We start from the raw sequence: 18,781 nt of genomic DNA, 5'->3' as shown, positions 1-18,781 counted from the left end.
CCTTGAATCTCTTTCATTCAGCCCTCTCTTCCATCACTCCTGCACTTACCCCATACCCATCTTTTGGAGGTCCTACCGCACACCAGGCAGGCTGTGGTGCTTGGGGGAGGGGACAGGTGGGAATACATTCAGTGAGTACTGTACCTCGCAGAAAAAGTAAAGCAGGGAGAGGGAGAGAATCACTGTGTGTGTGTGTGTGCCTATGGACAGGCTATCAAGAAAGACCTCTCTGAGGAGGTAACCCTTGACTACAGCCCTGACCAAAGGAAAGGAGGGAGCCCCACTGACATCAAGGGAAGGAACACTTCAAGCTCCTGTCCTGTCCTCTCCACTGATCTGGTCATTACCTCAACCAAACCAGTGTCCACACTGCTCTGCTTCAGGTTCCAAGGAGCACACATGGGTCATGAACGGGACAGGCCAAGGTCCACACCTCCATTCCCAGGGCCCTGGGCCTGTACCTGTGGGGGCTTACTGGGAGGATAGGAGGGGAGCCACCTGGGGTTAGGGGGGCCGCACCCTGGAATACTCCTCTCTCCCCCTGCTGGTCCAGACAAGGGAAGGACAGCACTGTCTGTTCCTTTTTGGGGGTGTGTAGGATCATGTCGACGCTCCCCTCAGCTCCCTTCCTTTAGCCCAAGGCCAGCTCAGAGTTAGGGTGTTCCCAGAACAGGCCAGAGTACAAGAGGAGGCTTGTTTGGGGGCCCTGGGTGCTGGGGTGGGAGTACAGGGAGGGAGACACAGTACCGCTGCTTCAGTCGACTCAAGTTCACATTCCTTTGTAGGTCAGTGTTGCCTTTTTAATAGGTCTGCTTCCTGTTTGTGGCTTTTAAGCTTTTTATTAAATATAACTGGTCAGATTCCTTCATCCCACCCACCCCACTGCTCACCCTCCTCCTGCTTGTCTTTTCCTGTGGATTCCTTCCATAAAGAATTACTTTTAACCTTTTTGAAGGGTATTAATTGTAGAAGAATCTTCAGTGAACCTGAGACACCCAGTGCCAGGTGGAGGAGGAGGAGCATTGCTGGCCTCAAGCTGGATGTGCCAGAGTGTGGAGGCTGAGGATTTTGGCCTTGCACGATTTAAGGTTCCCAGAGCAGGAACAGCTCAAAGGAGCTGTCCCAGCCCACAGATTGTGGGTGGGGTTGGGGTCAAATGTGGCCTATGAGCCTTGATGCTAGCTCTGCAGGGCAGCACAGTGAGGGAAAGGGGAGTGGACTAAAGATCATCTGGCTGTCCTCCCATCTGCCCCTGACCACCAAGCCTGGGTGCTCCCTGGGGCCTCTCACCTCAGGTGGCAGGGCCAGATGCCGACAGGGCCAGGTAGCCAGCAGTAGAGAGTAGTGGGGACTATGGTGGCCTGCCATAGACACTGGACTCTGAGATAGGGTCTTGACACTAAGCCCATTGCTTCCCCCTCAAGACACTCTCAGAAATCAGGGGGGCTGGGCTGGCGGGACAGCCCCATCCTGACATCCAAAACGCTGGCTGACCCAGAAAGTCTTAGATTTGGAAAGTTTGATGTTTAATAGCTGCTCCCTTCAAAAAAGTGGCCTCCATTTGTCAGTCCTGGGAGGCTGGGAGGCCCTGCAAGATGAGATAGACACCCACTGGGTCGCATTACTACAGAGAGCAGTGGAGGACTTTGTAACCAGAGTTGAATTTCCTCCTGAGGATCCTACCCGTAGCATAGTGTCTCTGCTTCCCAAGTGCTGCTTCATCATGGAACCAGGTTGGTCTCCTCCATCTCCAGAAGGCCCTTGGGAACTGAGAGGGGCCTTACTCATAGTCTATCTGGGTGGCCAGCCCCTGCCTGACCTGCCAGCCACAAGAAAAGAGTTACAGTCTCAGAGAACTGGATGCCATGGGGTCCACGTGTGGTCGGAGAGCCCCTTGTGCTAGGTGGCCTGGCCTGGGCTGCCACTGCTCACCTTGGCAAGTACTGTCCTGCTGTTCCTGCCCTCCTCTCCACCCCAGCATCCCAGCACCAGCTCCTGCTCTGAGAAGCAGCCCAGTAGGTGAGCTGGAGCCATAGCTGCTGTCAGCCCCACATACCCCACTCTGCAGGGGAAATGAGCTCCTTGATGACTTCCTGGCAGAGAAGAGCAAAGGGGAGGAAGGCACTTGTCCCTCATGACTGCCACTTCTTACTGACTCTAGGGGAGAAGGTGAACATATGCATGCGATTGTATCTTCCAAAACAATGCCTCAGAAACCTAAAATTACACAGTAGGTTGATATGACATGGAAAGCTTTTTGAGTGGCCCATCTCCCATAAGGTGCTCCTGGACCTGCCAGTTTGGGGAGGACTGAATGTAGTCTGTGCTAGTAGCATAGGTGAGGATGGTCTGTAGTGTGCATGCAGCTTAGCCTTGTCACCAGAGAACCCTAGGCTCCAGGTACCACTGGTGTAATGTGTACCACTGCCTCTAGTCAGGTGACCACACAACTCACAAATGAAACTGACCATGTCACAGAGCTCCAAGTAGATACTCACCTTGGAAGAGCCAGAACAGCAATTATTGAGAACCACAGCCACCATAGGCCACTGAAGACCTCATCCTCTCCATGGGCCTGTCCCACCTGCCGAGACCAGCACTCCTCGTACGTGTCAGGAAGTTGACCTTGCTGTGGGGCAGCCAGGCTCTCAATCAGATCCCGAAACAGAGGTCTTGGGTCCTCCTAACTCGCACTGAGGATCATCACATTTGGGTGATCTTTTTTTTTTTTTTTTTTTTTACATTTGGGTGATCTTTAATACCCTTTCAGCTATTACTAATCACAACTAAATGACTCTAGACAGATGAGAAAAGAAAAAAAAGAAATGTATGGAGTTGTACTTGCAGTAAGAACCCAGAAGGAACTTCTGCTTACTGCTCTTCAGGAGGAGCGTCACTCAGGAGCCATGACAGCTGTCTGAGGGGGACCCCATGAAGCCCCCAGAAAGGTTGGCACCCATGGCATTGGAGTATCACCATTTCACAGATGAAGACACTGAGACCTGGAAGATAAGCAGTGAACTTGCCCAGCGTTCTATAATAGGACACGTCAGAGTGGGATTGGGCCCACATCACCCTGCCGACCACTCTGACCCTGCCACATCACCCTGCCGACCACTCTGCCTACCACTCTCCCTGAGCCCTGGCTCCTCACGTGCAGGGCTGGTGGGGAGGGGAGAACATGCAGCTATGTCCCTCGGGTGGTGAGGGAGAAGGGAACTATTGTAGCCATTCTGCTTGGCGGACTCTTGAGCAGTGGGCCTGAGAAGTTGCATACCTGGAGAACTACTGCCAGCTCACCTCTGATAGGTGTTCTGAGGAGGGTCCCTAGGCCACCCTGGCTCCAGCTCTGCCCCCCGAAACCAGCTCCAGGTGTCCAGGGCTTTGGTGTGCTATCCCAGTCCAGGCCCTGGCGGCCTGCTCTGGGCTCTGTTTTCTGCCCCTCTACCGTGGCTGCGGGAATGCTCACCTCACCTGCTCCCAGGGCCTTATGCCTCTCTCACTGCCTGGACCACTCTGCAGACACAAACCAGTGCCTCTCTGTGGAGGTACACCTGACTCTGGACCACCGCTTGGTGCTCCTCTTTGGTACTGCCCAGAGCATTTGTGCAGAAGGAAGCCAGAGCAGAAAGGAAGGAGTCTCTTCTAGCTCTTTCCCATTCTGCAGATGGGGAAACTGAGGCCCCTTGATCACAGCTACACAACCAGTAAGAGCCCCGAGTCTCTGCCTGCCTGTCCAGTCCACAGGGAGACTCAACAGCAGCTACCAGGAACGAGAGGCTCAGAGGCCCTCCCTGCTGGCTCTTTTCTCAGAAACTCTTTCCCAGGACTCAGTTCAGGCAGACTGCCCTAACACCCGTGTGCCAAAACAGCCTCCCTTTTGTGTCCCAGGACTCTGGGGCAGCCCTGAACCTCCATTCGTCTGTCTCTCGTCAGCTGTTTATCAGGCCCTTCAGGTGCCAGGCTCTGTCCAAGTCCTGGAATGTGTTAGATGGAGGGAGATCCTGAACACTGACTGTGGAGGGAGAGTCCTGGAGTGCTCCATCCTTAGCTTGAGCACCCAGTAGTGCAGCACCACCTCTTCTGCATCCCTGGCTCTCAGTGCTCAGGTCAGCCTAGGAGGGTTAGGTGGACTAGGCCAGGGCTTTAAGTGCTGGAGGCCCAGTTCTTTGGAGAGTCCCTTGGCACAGTACAGGGCATGGCCTGCAGAGACAAGCAGCCATTTTTTATTGCAGCAGGCCATCCCCACTTGGAGCTTCGGCCCCTCAGTGCTAACACCAGGGAATGATTCTGACCTTCAAGCAGGAGTAAAGATTAGATTACTAAGCTCTGGCCACAGTATCTGACTCGTGACAAGGCCTTTGTGAATGGTAGCAATGGTTGTGTGTTGTTTTCACCTATCAGGCACCTCCTCTTACCTGGGGTCTCACGTGCCCACCAAAGGCCCTGCCCCTACGGCAGAGCAAGGGGAGTTACCATCTTTCACTTTGAGATTGGCTCTGCTACCAGGCCCCCTCCCCATTTATTGACCCTGGAAGGCACTTTGCATTTGGTCAAAAGCAAGGATTAGACATTTCCTTTCTGATTGAAAACAGAATCCCAGGTGTCCCCCTTGGACTGAGCAGGTAATTGGTGAAACATTAGGCACATGGCTTCTAAGAGCTGTCCAGGAATGTTGTCTGAAGCCAGAGGAGCCAGCAGCCAGAGGGAGTGGGGTCGCCTGGAAAGTGTGCAGCATGAAGACCCACAGCAGGGACAGCAGCCCTCCAGGAAAGCAGAAGGCAGGACCCACAGTGGGTGATGACAGCAGTGGCACAGGCAGCAGCTGCTCTGGAGCTCTCGCTCTGCACCGGGGAGCATGCCCTCATGTAAGCAAACCACTCCACCCTCCCAGCAGCCCGAGGAGGTGGGCCTGGCAGCACGTGCATTTCACAGAGGATTGACGCAAATCAGTACGGAGCCCAAGCAACTTGCCTAAGGTGACATGGCAGAGGGAGGAGGACTGGGGCTAAGCCCGGTAGTGGCCGGGGCACACACTGACTCACTGCACACCTCACTGTTCCAGCTCAGGTGGCCAGCTAGCCAGTCGCCTGGCACATGTGCACTCCCCCTTTTCTGGCTCTTTACTCTCACCTTCTTGTATCAGCAGCAGTGCCAGGTTTTGGGCACACAGGCTCCACGAAGATGCAGACCTGCTCTAGGAGTTCATAGCTGATCATTCATCTATTCAACAATGGGTGTTTGAGCCCCTCCTATGTGTCATCCTTGTGCCAGGCTCTAGAAGGACCACAGTGACCTCTGTTCTCATGGGGTTTGCAGCATGGTTAGATGTGAGAGTCTTTTGGGGCTGCTGTAATAAATAACACAGGCCGCATAACTTAAAACAAGAACACTTATCCTCTCTGTTCTGGAGGCTAGAAGTCCAGGATCAAGGTGTCAGTGGGGCTGGTTTCTTTAGCAGCCTCGCTCCTTGGCTTGCAGATGGCTGTCTTCTCCCTGTCTCTTCATATGGCCACACATCTCTTCGTATCTCTGTCCTAATTCCCTTTTCTTACAAGGGCACTGGTCAGATTGTATTAAGGTGCACCCCTGTGATCTCATTTTACCTTAATCACCCCTTTAAAGTCCCTGTCTCCAAATACACTCATATCCTGAGGTGCATAGGGTTAGGAGTTCAACATGTGAATCTGGGGGATGTTCAGCCCATGGCATTGGGAAGATGAATGCATCTCCCAAGCATTTCCACTTGGCGGCCTTCATCAAGCTGTGCAGAGAAGGTGTGCGGTGCTGTGAGAGTATAGAGCAAGATTAACTCTGGGGTTAGGAAGGCTTCCTGTGGCAGTGGCATGGTATCCCGGGGCCCTGGAGGATGAGTAGGAGTCCTTCAAGCAGAGTGGGGGCGGTGTCCCAGCAAGGACGGGTCTGAGTGAAGCTCTAAGGCAGAAAAGATCGGCATCTTCAGGGATAATGGACCCAGGAAACCAATGGGTCGTGACATGAGCAGGCAGGAGCCACCACATGGAATCTGGTGAGCCCCAGGAGGCTGTTCCTCTCTACCCTCTAATGCAGAGAGGAATTGTCAGAGGGCCGGTGATAGGATACAACATCAAATTTCCATTGCAGAAGGTCCCTTGATGCGATGTATGAAAAGTCATCTTCCTATCAACCCTAGGAAGGAGTATTGTCATCTCTGTAACAGGTGAGGCTCAAAGAGCCATGCCCCACCCCACCCAGCTCCCACCCCATGCACATGCTCTTCCCAAGGCACTGCAATTCACAGATGTGTGTCAGAGGAATGGACAGCAGGGAAGCAGCAGTGACCCTGTGACGATGCTAAGCTGTGCCTCTCAGGAGTTCACAAAGGGCCATGGGACCATGAGGGGACTACCCTCGAAGGGCATGAGCTAGCTGGGCAGATGCAGGGAGATGTCATCAGAGACATGGCCAGGAACCACAGTAGGAGTTTGGGTCTATGGGAAGCCACCAAAAGCAGGTCTTAAGTGAAAAGACTGACTTGATTTGATTTGCATTTTTAAGCGATCCTTCTGGCTACCTTCTGGAGAATGGTTTGAGGAAGGCCATAGAGAAAGCAGGGAGGCTGCTGCAGTACACAGTGATAGTCAGGCCTGTGTCATGTGCATGGGAATCCAGGAAGGCTTCCCAGAGGAGGTAATATTGGAACAGAAGGCTGACCCCATCAGTGGACTTCCCCAGGACAACCACAAGGGAAGGAGAAGGCTGTGTTTGGATGCCTTTGAGGATTGCAGCAGGGAGGGCCACAAGCCAGAGCCACGTGGGAGGGCCTAATGGGCCAGCTCTGGCTCATGGAGTCAGGCCTGCAGTGAGGTACTTAGTGGGGACCCAGCATAGTCCCAAGGCTCCTCTCTGGGTAAGGAGGGAATGGCTTGGAGGGAGTACAGCTGGAGGCCTGAGTCCACTTAGAGAAGTACTGCTGCATGGGGCAGGAGGGTGTACCTAGAGGTGGCTAGGAGCCAAATGAGCCCATACTCAGCTTTCCCAGATTGGAGCCAAAACTCCTGGTGCCCCCTAGGGTGTCACAGCCCTGTTCTCACCATGTCTGGAAGGATGAACATAGGTCTAACACAGCAGAAAGGTAGCTCTCCAGACCACCCGGAGCACATTCTTACCCTGCAAGGCATGAACTCTTTCCATGGGCCTAGCTCACAGATGCTGCAAGACTGGCACCATGGACCAGTCCTCGGCCCTGAATCCAGAAGCTGGGACCAGCTGCTTGCTTATGTCCCTATCGGATGTTACGGGGAGGGAGACTAAGCCTTGGAAACAAGGCCGTAAGACAAGCCTAGCAACATCCCTGGAGCCATGTCTGTCACCTGCTTGGCCATATCCCTGGCTCCATCAGACACCCAGCAAAGCCAGGACAACAGAAAGAGTCCCTTGTCTTGGCACTTCACCCCATCAGGAAGGCAAGGCAGCCCTGCACCAGCTGCTCTTCTACAGGCCTACCCTGATAGGAGCTGGCTGGCAGCTCAGGTGAGCCCCGGAAACGGGGGAGTAGAGCTGGGCCTCCAGCTGCCTGCATGTATGTACCTGTTGGTCCCTCCTCCCGCCACCAGCTGGGAGAGCGGAGCTTCCAGCACTTCCTGTGGAGCAAGTTTCATGCAATTCAAAATGTCTGAGTATGGCCCTGCTGCCCTTAGGCTGGGCCAGGGCATTGCCACCACCCAGCCGAGGCCCTGGTCCCAGTCAACATCAAAGTGCCTCCTGTATAAACAATTTTTTTAAAGATTTTACTTATTTATTCATGAGAGACGCGCAGAGAGAGGCAGAGACATAGCAGAGGGAGAAGCAGACTCCCTGCAAGGAGCCCGATGCGGGACTCCATCCCAGGACCTCAAGATCATGCCCTGAGCGAAAAGCAGATACTCAACCACTGAGCCACCCAGGTGCCCCTATAAACGAAAATTAATGAAGTTTTCTGCCTTTTGTTTTTAAGAAAGCAGCATTTAAGAATCAACCGACCATCTGTGTTGTAGATAGTGATCCCTGGATACAGTAGGTCAGCTCAGGGCATCTGGGGCAGCTCACTGCCTTGAGAGCCTCTGTTGCATTTGATGAATGGGGGGGTGTAATGATCCAGTCTTGGGTGCTGTGAGATTTAGGCCAGTGTACAAAGATGCCCTGATCTGCCTGCCGTGTGCGGACACCCAGGCCTGGAAACACAGGCCCTTCCAGGTGGGGGAATGGTGCTGAGGCTGCCATGTTCCAGCAAGCTGCCACCACTCCACTCTACACAGGTGTTGCTGGACCGCAGCACGGCCACAGTGCAATCAAGTCTTCACATTTTTCAAGAGAGACTGAAGGTCTGGGTTTTTACATGAAATCTCCCAGTTCTCGAATGGGGCCACCATGTCTAGCTTCTTTTGGGGCCAGGTCCTTAAGGCACTGCCTCTCCATCCTCCTGCCGCCCCCATCCCATTTCTCTGAAGGGTACACTGAGGCTTAGAGGAGCCAGATGACCCACCCAGCAGACCCCGAAGTTCCCAGATGGAAGTGGGCATTTCTCATGGTCACCGTTCTGTGGAGAGGCTTCTGGAAATCCAGCAAAGAGGAAAAGTGAAAACTCGTCTTGTTGCCAAAGGGAGGGGCCTCAAGAAATCCTGAGGCTGTGGGCATTGTTGTGTTCCCATAAATAGGCCCTTGCACAATAGGCCATTAGTTGTGTGTTCCCTCTGGGGTTTGAAATGAAACTGGTTTTCTTTTCCTTTAAAATGTGCTCTCCCCACCCACCCAGACGCAACTGTAGACACTGTCTGGCACAGATTCTTGGGCAACCTCGGTAACCTGTCCTTGGGGCTTCATCAGTGCTCTGAACCAGCCACCTCAAGAGTGGCCCCCGCCAGGCCCAAATTGACTTTTACTGAAAGATACTGACAGGGCTGAGGTTGGTACATGCTTGGCAATTCCTGCCCCCCCGCCCCCGACGCCCCAGGAGGTGGAAGCAGGGGACCTTCAAAGAACAAGAGCTTTGGAGTTGGCCAGACGTGAGTTGGAATCCTGGCTAGAATATTAACCTTTCGGGGCCTTGGCGGCTTCAATAAGATGGGTTATTTTGAGGATTTCCCCACCCAACTTTTCAAATACTTTGAACCACACCGAGAAGTTGGAAGAATAGTTTATTGAATACGCATATTCCCTTGGATTTCACAGTTGTTAACATGTTGTCACCTTGGCTTTCTGTGTGTGCCAAACCATTTGCATGGTAGCTGTGGAACGCCAGTGACACCAGCACTTCAGCGTGTGCACCCAGCAACAAAGACATCCTCCTCTACAACCACAATGTGATTCTCTCTCAAGAGACCCGAAGTGCGTCTAAGACACAGCCCGCTTTCATATTTTCCCCAAGTGGCCCGATACTGTCTTTTAAAACCTCTCCATGCTGAAGGATTCTGGGGAGGTTCTGACCCTGTACTTTGTTGCCCTGCCTCTAGGGGTTTTTGAAGAGCCCGAGTTGTCTGTGTCCCAATGCACTCTTTGGGTCAGTCTGCTCTTTGTTCCTGACTACGTTCAGGTTGTGCGTGTTTGGAAGGAACCCCACAGAAGTGCTCTCTCACATCCTAGCGCATCACCTGGGACGCATGTGATTTAGTTTGCCCGCTGTGCCCGGTGGAGCCATGATTGCTGGTAGAAGTGGTCATAAGCAGGGTCACGGGAGGGATGGAGACAGCCCATGGCCCAGAGGCGGCTAGTGTGAAGGGGGCCCGGAGCCACGCAGAGCTGTGGCCTGCATGGAGGAAACACCAAGGAAGTCCCTTTGGAAGTCAAGGCTAAGGCCCTGGTCTGGCAGCACTGTGGCAGAACTGGCTCTGTGGGGCCCAATCCAGGAGTGTCCTGCCCCTTTCCCACAGCCCTGTGGAGTCTAAGCCAGGGCTTGTGCAGGGAGGAGCTGCTACTTCCCGAAGCCTACAGAGTCCACTGTTGCTGTCTGCCTCTCTGTCTCCCTGCTTCGCTCCAGCTGTGGCCCTCTCCTGTGGCTATCATCAGCCCTGAACCCCGGGAACTGGTTTCTGCCTCTCCCCAGCAGGACAAGGATGGCAGAGATGACTACAGAAAGTTAAGCAGTGTGACAGGGGCCCTATGTGCAATGGGGACAGGAAGGATAGGGTGACCACTCCTTTCCAGAGTGGAGTGGTAGGTACTGTGACTCTGGAGCTGGCTTGAAGGTGCAGGGTTTTTTTTCCCAGGTAAAGGAAGGGAGGAAAGGCATTTAGGACTCAGGGAACAGAGTACACTAATGCATGGAGGCTAGAAGGAGTATGGCATACCCTTTGCTTCTTCTAATGTGTGGCATGCTGTTCTAAATGCATTATATGTTACTAATTCGTTTAGTTTGGTGTGTTTAAAATGGTGATTTGGGAACAGTTTTTCAACGCAGTGGAACTTTTTTCCCAGAGTCTTACACGTAGTTAATCACAGCTGAGCCCCTGGAGATGCTCCTTGCTGTTCACCTTCAGTTGTGGCGTGAGACCTAAAGCCACTGCTTGGCATCTGGCCTTTATCAGGTCAGGATTCCTCAGCGTCAGCACTGCTGACATTTGGGGCTGGGCTGTCCCTGTGGTGGGAGCTGCCCTGTGCATGTAGGATGTTTAGCAGTATCCCTGGCCTTGCTCATTGGTTGCCAGTAGCACACCATGCTACCCCTCCCCACCTGCCCTCTCCTCTTGTAACAACAAAAAAGCTTCTCTCAACAGCATCAAGTGTCTCCTGCATGACCAGAACCCCTCTCCCCGCCGCCCCGCCACCGCCGGCTAAGAATCACTGGTCCAAGTAGATGGTAGAAGCCACAGTGGGCGGTATGCAGGTAGGGATGCAGTGGGAAAGCTCTCCCAGGCAGCTGGTTGGAGAGTGAGAGACTGAAGGCCCCAAGCCTTGGGCAGTAGGTATGTGGAGAGCAGGGCAGAAGGCAGGGTGGGCAGGCTGTGGTGACTGCATCTGCCGGGTTCAGGATGAGGAGGAGCAAGCAGGGGCATCCCCAACAGACCCCACCTCAGCCTCCTCTGGGTACCCCATGTCCAACGGGGTGGGCCTCAGGAATGCTTCAGGTCACAACCCACTCAGCCCAAGTGCCTGCATTGTCTAAACACAGTAGTGCTGTGCCTACTTCCCAAAGGCCTTGTCTTATGGAATATTCTCTGGGCTCTGAGGTGATGGGAGGCCCCTGAGAGCTGGACCCTGTACTCTCAAAGGGAAGGAGAGGCTTTTTCCAGCCTGGGGTGTGCCAGGAACACAGCACCTTTACCTGGATTCTTACAAGTTGAGTGAGACTTCCTTGAGAAATATTTGTTTGTTTAGCACTCTCTAAAACTTTCCAGTTTTTTAGCAGTTTGTGATTTTAGGGGGAAATTTGTGTTTTTCCATATGAATTTATACTCCCTAAGTAAAATCATCAGAGTAAAATGATTATTTGCTTTAATGTTTCAGGCAGTGGTAAGGGGAAATTTGCTAAGAACTGTCTCTTCAGAAAGCCTAATCTAACAAACAACCAGCAGTCTTAAGTACCTGAAAGTCCCAGAAATCAGAAGCCAGCCCCATATCCTATCACGGACAATCTTGGCTCAGGCAGTTCTACTAGATCTCATGTCTTAATCCCCAGTGCCCTGGACTGCTATGGCAGCTGGTCATGTGCCCCAAACCTCGAGACCTTGAAAGACACGTGTGAGTAACAAGAACCTCCCTGTGCATCAGTTCTCCCGTGTTCCAAATTCACCACATTAACCAAAACACCTAACATATTCAGAGAACCTTGGTAACTATTGTTATTAACGAAGGGGTGTGGCTGGCCTTCCCGGCCAAATGCTGGAGCACAAAACAGCCTGTGACCAGAGGGCCAGGCATGGTGCAGACTGGTACAGCCTCTGCTGCTGGCCAGCATTTGGCCCTTGCTGTATGCCAGACGCTGGTCCTCAATGCTTTGCATAAATTATGTGATTTCATTCTTGGAATGGCCCTTGGAGTTGGGAACTGTTATAGGTTAAATCACTTGCCCCGGGTCTTATGCTGGGACGACCCTTCACCTTTGACACTACGTACAGCCCTCCTGGGAGAGACTGCGTTCAGGACAGAAGGGAACCAGTCCAGCACATGCTTTTGCAGGTGATCCACACAGGTGCTTAGCATTGTGCCTGTGCGGTCAGCGCTTGCCCAGGGTTTGCTGCCATTGCCGTGGCTGCTGCTCCAGCAAGCTGCTGAGCTTTCCCCAGGATCCTTCTGGTCAGCAGGTGCACCTGGGGATGGCAGTGAGAAGAGCAACCACAATACTGGTCATTGCACCAATGTGAACCATCTGAGGATTGGTAGCCAGCATCTTGCTTGGTCTCCATGGTTATACAGATCTTGTTGAGGCCGTGTACAGGTTGCAAAACTGGGTAGTTAGGTCTGGACCCCACATTGTCCCACCACAAAGCCCTAGTCTTGGTGCTGAAAGAGGACTGGGAGACAGCAGAGTATAGGATTCCAGGGGGTACAGAGCCAGGCCGGCCAGAGCAGGGACAAAACCTGGTACCCAGCATGTGCACTCAGGGCTCACCTAGCTCTTGCCCTCATCCTCCCCTGGGACCCTCTTACCAGGCCACACAACCACTTGGTTCTAGCTCCTGTCCCCAGGGAGCCACTCATGGTTCACATAGGGCCCAGCCCTGGGCCAGAGGGGCTGCTGCCACCTGCTAGTGAGTCAGGGACTTATAGCTCCTAGCTGAGGCTCCTGTGGCCCTATGTTTGTTTAATTATGGCTCAAAGGTTGGGATCACTGCCTGGACATCTCCAGGGAGCTCTCCTAATAGGACTGGGTCACTTCTGGACGGGATCAACCAGAAAGATCCAAATGCCATGTGTTAATCCTGAACCAGTTCTCACTCATAAAAGTTGCATGGTCTCAGAGAGAAAGCTTAAAAATCTGGTGGACACTTGACGGGATGAGCACTGGGTGTTTTTCTGTATGTTGGTAAATTGAACACCAATAAAAATTAATTAAAAAAAAAATCTGGAGATAAGAATGCCACCCAGAGCCTGCTCACCCAGTGACATCAAGTGGACTTTTGGTTACTTCTCCATCTGGGACTTCTTAAGGTATCATTTGGTGTGGGCAGAAAGAGCCCAGGGCCAAGAATGAGAGTTTAAGCTCCCATATCATTAGCAGCTAAGACATTCGAGCAGCTCCTCTGCCTCCTTTGGGCTTGTGTCTCTTCTGTGGAGTAGGATGACTGAGAGAACAGTGTGGAGCAATGTGTGTGAAGAACCTGGCCCAGAGTTTGAAGTAGAGGACAGATTCAGTGATTGCGTTGTTTGGTACCATACCACTCACCCAGCTCACTCTGGCTCTTCCCTTGGGGTCAGCCAGCTCACAGTGGACCTTCCCTTCATTGCTGGGTCTTCCCTTAGGGTCACCTGTCATAAGAAGCTCTTCATGTTGGTGCATAGCCTCCCTAGCCCTCACTCCCAAAGGCTCCATGGTGCTGTGCAGTGAATGGTCCCACAGTTACTTCCCCATCTCCCTCCTGGGTGTTCTCTGATTTTTTTTTTTTTTCCTGTTATAGCTAACACCTAAGGTCATTTTTGAACTTTTGCCTTTCTCATGCATTAGGCTTCAAATTTGGGTTGTTCTGTCCATGGACACTTCCTTACTGTCCCATAGATTAGTTTGCATGAGCGGATGAGGGGAGACTCTGGGAGACCCCACCCCAGTGCCTGGCAGGAGTGAGGCCCAGTAAATACAAACTGAATAGGGGCATGTTGGAAGTTGGCCAAGACATGTGAGTTCCTTCAGTGTTTGTGATTCACTATCAGAATTTTTAGGGATGCCTGGGTGACTCAGTGGTTGAGCATCTGCCTTTGGCTAAGGGTGTGATCCTGGGGTTCTGGGACTGAGTTCCACATCGGGCTCCCCACAGGGAGTCTGCTTCTCTCTCTGCTTGTGTCTCTGCCTCTCTCTCTCTCTCTCTCTCTTTTTCTCTCTCTCTGTCTCTCTTGTGAATAAACAAATCTTTAAAAATATATATTTAGAGGGTGCCTGGGTGGCTCAGTGGTTGACTATGTCTGCCTTTGGCGTGATCCTGGAATCCTGGGATCGAGTCCCACATCGGGCTCCTGTGAGGAGTGTGCTTCTCCCTCTGCCTATGTCTCTGCGTCTCTCTGTGTCTCTCATGAATAAATAAATCTCTAAAGAAAACAAGATTTAAAAATATATTTTTTAAAAAAAGAGTTTTTAAATGTCTACATGGAAAACACTTATAGTTATTACTGTGTGCCATGCGTGATTTGTATTTTGTTCATAACGATGTCATTTAATCTTCACCCCCAAATCTGAAGTAAGATGTTATTATAAAATTCCAGTTACTGAAATTTCCATTTTACCAATGAGGAAACAGGCACAGAGAGGTACAGAAACATTCATACAGCCATGGAGCCCCAGCACTGGGATTGGAATCCAGGCCCTCGAGATCCAAGGTCCTTGCTCTTCCCCTTTTATTCCTCACCTCTCGTCCACCTGCTCCACCTGGCCTGAGCTCAGGGTCCAAGGTGAATTCCAGAAGTTCCAGTTTGGGCTTGGCCCCTCTGGTTAAGGGGGTGGTTAAAGGAATGCCTTGGAAAAAAAATAATAATAAAAATTAAAAAAAATAAAAATAAAAAAAAAGGAATGCCTTGGATCTCAGTTTTCCTGTATAAGAATGGGGAGCATTCCCCACCTTCAGGGTTGTGATGAGTAAGTGAGAAAAATGTATATAATGTGCCTGGATCTGGTTAAAGGTCAGTAAGTCTGAGTTTTCTTTCCTCTGCACAGGGGCAGAGAGACAGTCACCTGGGGAGCCAAGCATAGGATAAGATCTGTAGTATTTGTGCTCAGTGAATTTAGTATTTGTGGTTCTCAGGAGATTGGTAAATGTACTAACTCCGCAGATGACCTCTTCCAGCATCTGGCTGTTAGTAAGCACTCTCTTCTGTGGCTTCCATAACCCTGGCCCAGAGTCCCTGACTTGTCATGGGAGGACATCAGACACTAGCACTCAGGAAGCTGCCGTGACTGTGACTGGCAGAGTCTAGGCTCCTGGAGCAGAATCCAGGCTCATTCGCAGCCTCCCACTAGCCTTCTCCTCCACTCCTACCCTGTTTTGGCCATATGCTACCCTTTGGCCCTTCATAGGACCACAGTGGCTATCCCTCATTCTGTTTGTGCAGGGTCACTTCACTGGGCTCAGATGCCATCTCTGGTGTACCCTCCCTGCCTTCCTCCAGCAGTGCCACGGTCACCCCTCCACATAGACAAATTGGATCCCAGCTTCATCCACTCCTGGTGCACAGCTGTGTGGGGAGCAAGTCCAGGGGGAGGTCTCGGTCTTTACTGTCTTTGTCTGGGCCGCATGTACTAATTGCTCACTGATGAGTAAATGGGCGAATGAGCATTCTGGTGATGCTCCAGACAGTCACCTGGATGGGATCAAGAAATGGAATAGTTGAAGTCTCCATTGCAGGTAACAGAACCATAACTCGTTGACCCATGTGCCTGAAAAAGTCCAGCGGTAGTGCTGTGTTCCAGGCATGGCTTAGCTTGGATCCCAGTGTCCTTAGGCTGAGCCCAGCCCTCCCCCAGGTGGCTGCCCCCAGGCTGGCTCCCTCATGAGTGGTCTTCCAGCTTTGAGTCTAGTGGAGAGAGAGAGAGAGAGAGAGAGAGATTCTCTTCCTGGTAGTCCCACCAAAGTAGAGCCCCATTCCCCTCTGCAAACCAGCACCCAGTCTGTGTCATGTCACCTCCTGGCACCAAGGGTGGATCCTTGCTTCCCCAAGGAAGACCAGGGTCTATTGCAAGAATCAGCAGAAACAGCAAGTGTTTACTGCAAGCAGGTGTGCCCACTGATTGTGCCAGGCTGTCCTCACACTGAAGTGGCCTTGTCTTAACCCCTGACTTCTGCTCACCCTCAGGAGAGTGCCCTTTATGGGGCCCTTTGGCATCCAGGACTGACCTCTTTCCTGGGCCCCCTGGACTGCTATGGCCTCTTGCCTGTCTCCCTGGTCACCTCCCCTAGGCTGAAGGCCCCAACTGAGTCTCCTCATGTCCCCAGCACCCCATACAGTTAGCTCCGACTAAGCTCTCTTTTGTCAGGTCCATGCATGGTGGGCTCTAGAAGAACCATGTCCCCTCAGCTGTTGTAAACCTTCCTCTCCTTGATCGCAATGACTGGCCCAATTGCAAGGATAATATCATTTATTCTCATCAGCCCTGCTATGCTGACTTGTGAGGTAGAAAAGCAGTAAGGATATCACAGTCTGCCAGTTTGCCTAACTAGGTCTCAGAAGTCTTCAGCAGACTGGGCAATATTTGCCCTGAAAAACAGGGCAGAATTTCCCATTAGAACCTGTGGCAGGTATAGATGATTGTTCTGGCCCTAGACCACCCTACTGTCCTCCTCCTGTTCCAGCAGGGGCACACCCTTTCACACATGAGTCAGAGTCTGTTTCCAAATGAGATGTTTTAGGAGGTTTGAAACAAAATCATAGACTGTTTTTTTTATAACCTAAAAGTAATAGCACTATTCATTTAGGAAATTCACGTTACGTTTAAAGAAAAGTAAAAAGAAGGGAAACAGGTCTCCCATAGTCCCATCATTAATATTTTCACTTGGTTTCCTCTGCCTTTTCTCTGCAAAGGCTGATTTTTATGTAGTGGAGAGGATGAGTGTATACAATCTTGTATTCTGATTCTTTTCAATCATTATTACCATGTAAGATTTACTTCCTCTTGTGTTTTACTCTGTAGTCTTCAGGGCATTGAGTTGTGCATTGACTAAGAGCCTGGGTCCTGTCCTTGGACCAGAGCTTGGCCCACAACCAGCACCTTTACTTACCAGGTCTGTAACCTTGGGGAAGTGCCTGGGCCTCTCCAAGCTGTAGTTCCCTCATCCATAAATTGGGGATAACAGGTATGCCCTACATGGGATGCTCCACCATCTAAGTGCATGGTAAAATGGGCAAGCATATATAACACTCAGCACAGTGCCTGGCACACTTCGAGCACAGTGTGAACTTAGCTGTTGTCACCATTAACGTGACCACCATCTCAGTGGTGGTGTGACACAGTCCCCACCACTCACCCTGGCCAGTACTACAGGTTACCCAGGCATCTGTTGCACATTCGGGTGTTGACAACTGCTCGACCTAAACAGCATTGCTGGCAACATCTTTGTGTGTAAATCTGTCTTTAAATATAAGGTGTTTTTCTTAAGATAGATTCTCAGAAGTTGAATTGTCTGATTTTTAAAAAGAAAATAAAAACATTTAAAATGTTCTTGAAAGTTCCTGGCAGAGTGATTTCCACAAGTGGCCCATCATTTTATACTCCTGTCAGCCCTGTGTGAGGGCATCTGTTCCTCCACCACCACAGCAGCACTGGCTGCCTGTGTGTTCTTTATCCTTGCTAATTTGACACATGGAAAATGGCATCTGGGTGTTTTCATTTGCATTTCTTTGGTAACTATTTTGCCATATCTTTAAAGAGGCCTAGAAAAGAAGGTAAGTGGAGAAAAGGGTGCAGTTCCCTGGGCATGCTTATAAAGACCTCCCAGAATTCTCCACTTTGGCCTCCTACCCTGGGGTCTGAGTACCTCTTTGATTCTGACCTTCAGATCCCCAAAGTGTAAATGTAAACTCTGTCTCTCCAAGGCCCTGTGCAGGCATCTGCCCAGATGGCCCTTCGTCCACCATGGCACCCACATCTCTGGTCCAAAGGTCTCTTTCACCCAATGCAAATCCCTCGGTGCCAGGTTCTAAGTCCTGAACCTAAGCCTAGGTTCTGTCCCCAGACAGGCCAGCTACATCACGGGTAGGCAGCTTCATCACCCCACTGGCCAGAGCCGTGGAGGAGATCTGTCTGAGATCATGCAGGAGGGAGCCAAGGACTGGGGCAGGGGTCTTCTCCAAGCCCTTAAAGGATGAATTGCCCTTTGCTGGATTCAAGGACCACCTGTGAAGCCCCTGAGGGCAGGGTCTGTGTTCAATCTGCGCACCAGTACATCCCCAGAGCCCTGTACTGCCTAAGGAAGGCAGGCAGGCTAGCACACCCAGCCTGTTGGGAGGCACAGAGGGGGAGGCAAAGGGGCTTGGTGTGAGGCTTGGGGGTGGGCTGTTCGGGGCTCACTGCCAGGCACTAGAGAGCTACCACGGGTCTTGGGCAGAGAAGGCCAGGGTCAGAGGTATGTTCAAGGATGATGATGGTGCTGGTGTTCCGGGAGGTTGGCAGACTGCTGGTGGGAGCCCCTGAGAGTTCACAGCAAGCATGGCAGAACAGACACGAGGCAGGAGGTTTTAGGCAGCCCCTGAGCTCCAGGCTAGCTGCTGGCCCCGATGATAGTGGTCTATCCCCAGCTATCCCCACATCAGCCCCACGGTGCTCCAAAACCAACTTTGTTAGGGGCAGCTCTGGACAGCCCCAGTGACCCCGAGGGGAGGGTGTGCTCTGTCCCAGGCTCAGGCACTGCGCTGGGTTGTGCTCTACACAGCAGGCCAGCCAGCCAGGGAGACTCTAGAAAGCACTTGGCTGGGAGAAAAGAGAGTGGAGGAGAGGTGAGGGATGAGAGTGGAGGCTTCAGAAACTCCCTATAAAAATGAAAATAAGCCATCCATCTTCCTCACTGGCGTCTTACCCTGATGGTGGCCTTTATGGATCTTGCCCCTTGTCTGTAGGGAAGGCGGCTCTGAAACCTAACCCTGCTGCAAGCTAGTGTTGCCAACCTGCCCCCTCCCACCCCACCCCACT

At 51.9% G+C, this 18,781-nt stretch overlaps 1 protein-coding gene across 3 annotated transcripts in view; it reads left to right on the top strand.

The window, feature by feature from the left end:
* The window catches only part of EEFSEC (eukaryotic elongation factor, selenocysteine-tRNA specific), a 248,653-nt gene that overhangs the window by 202,624 nt on the left and 27,248 nt on the right, over positions 1–18,781 (top strand). The window lies entirely within an intron of this gene.

This window comes from Vulpes lagopus, chromosome 7 (genome assembly GCF_018345385.1).
Source record: "Vulpes lagopus strain Blue_001 chromosome 7, ASM1834538v1, whole genome shotgun sequence".
NCBI classification, from domain to species: domain Eukaryota; kingdom Metazoa; phylum Chordata; class Mammalia; order Carnivora; family Canidae; genus Vulpes; species Vulpes lagopus.
Note: the sequence above shows the minus strand (reverse complement) of the source record. Positions and strands in the feature narration are given on the sequence as shown.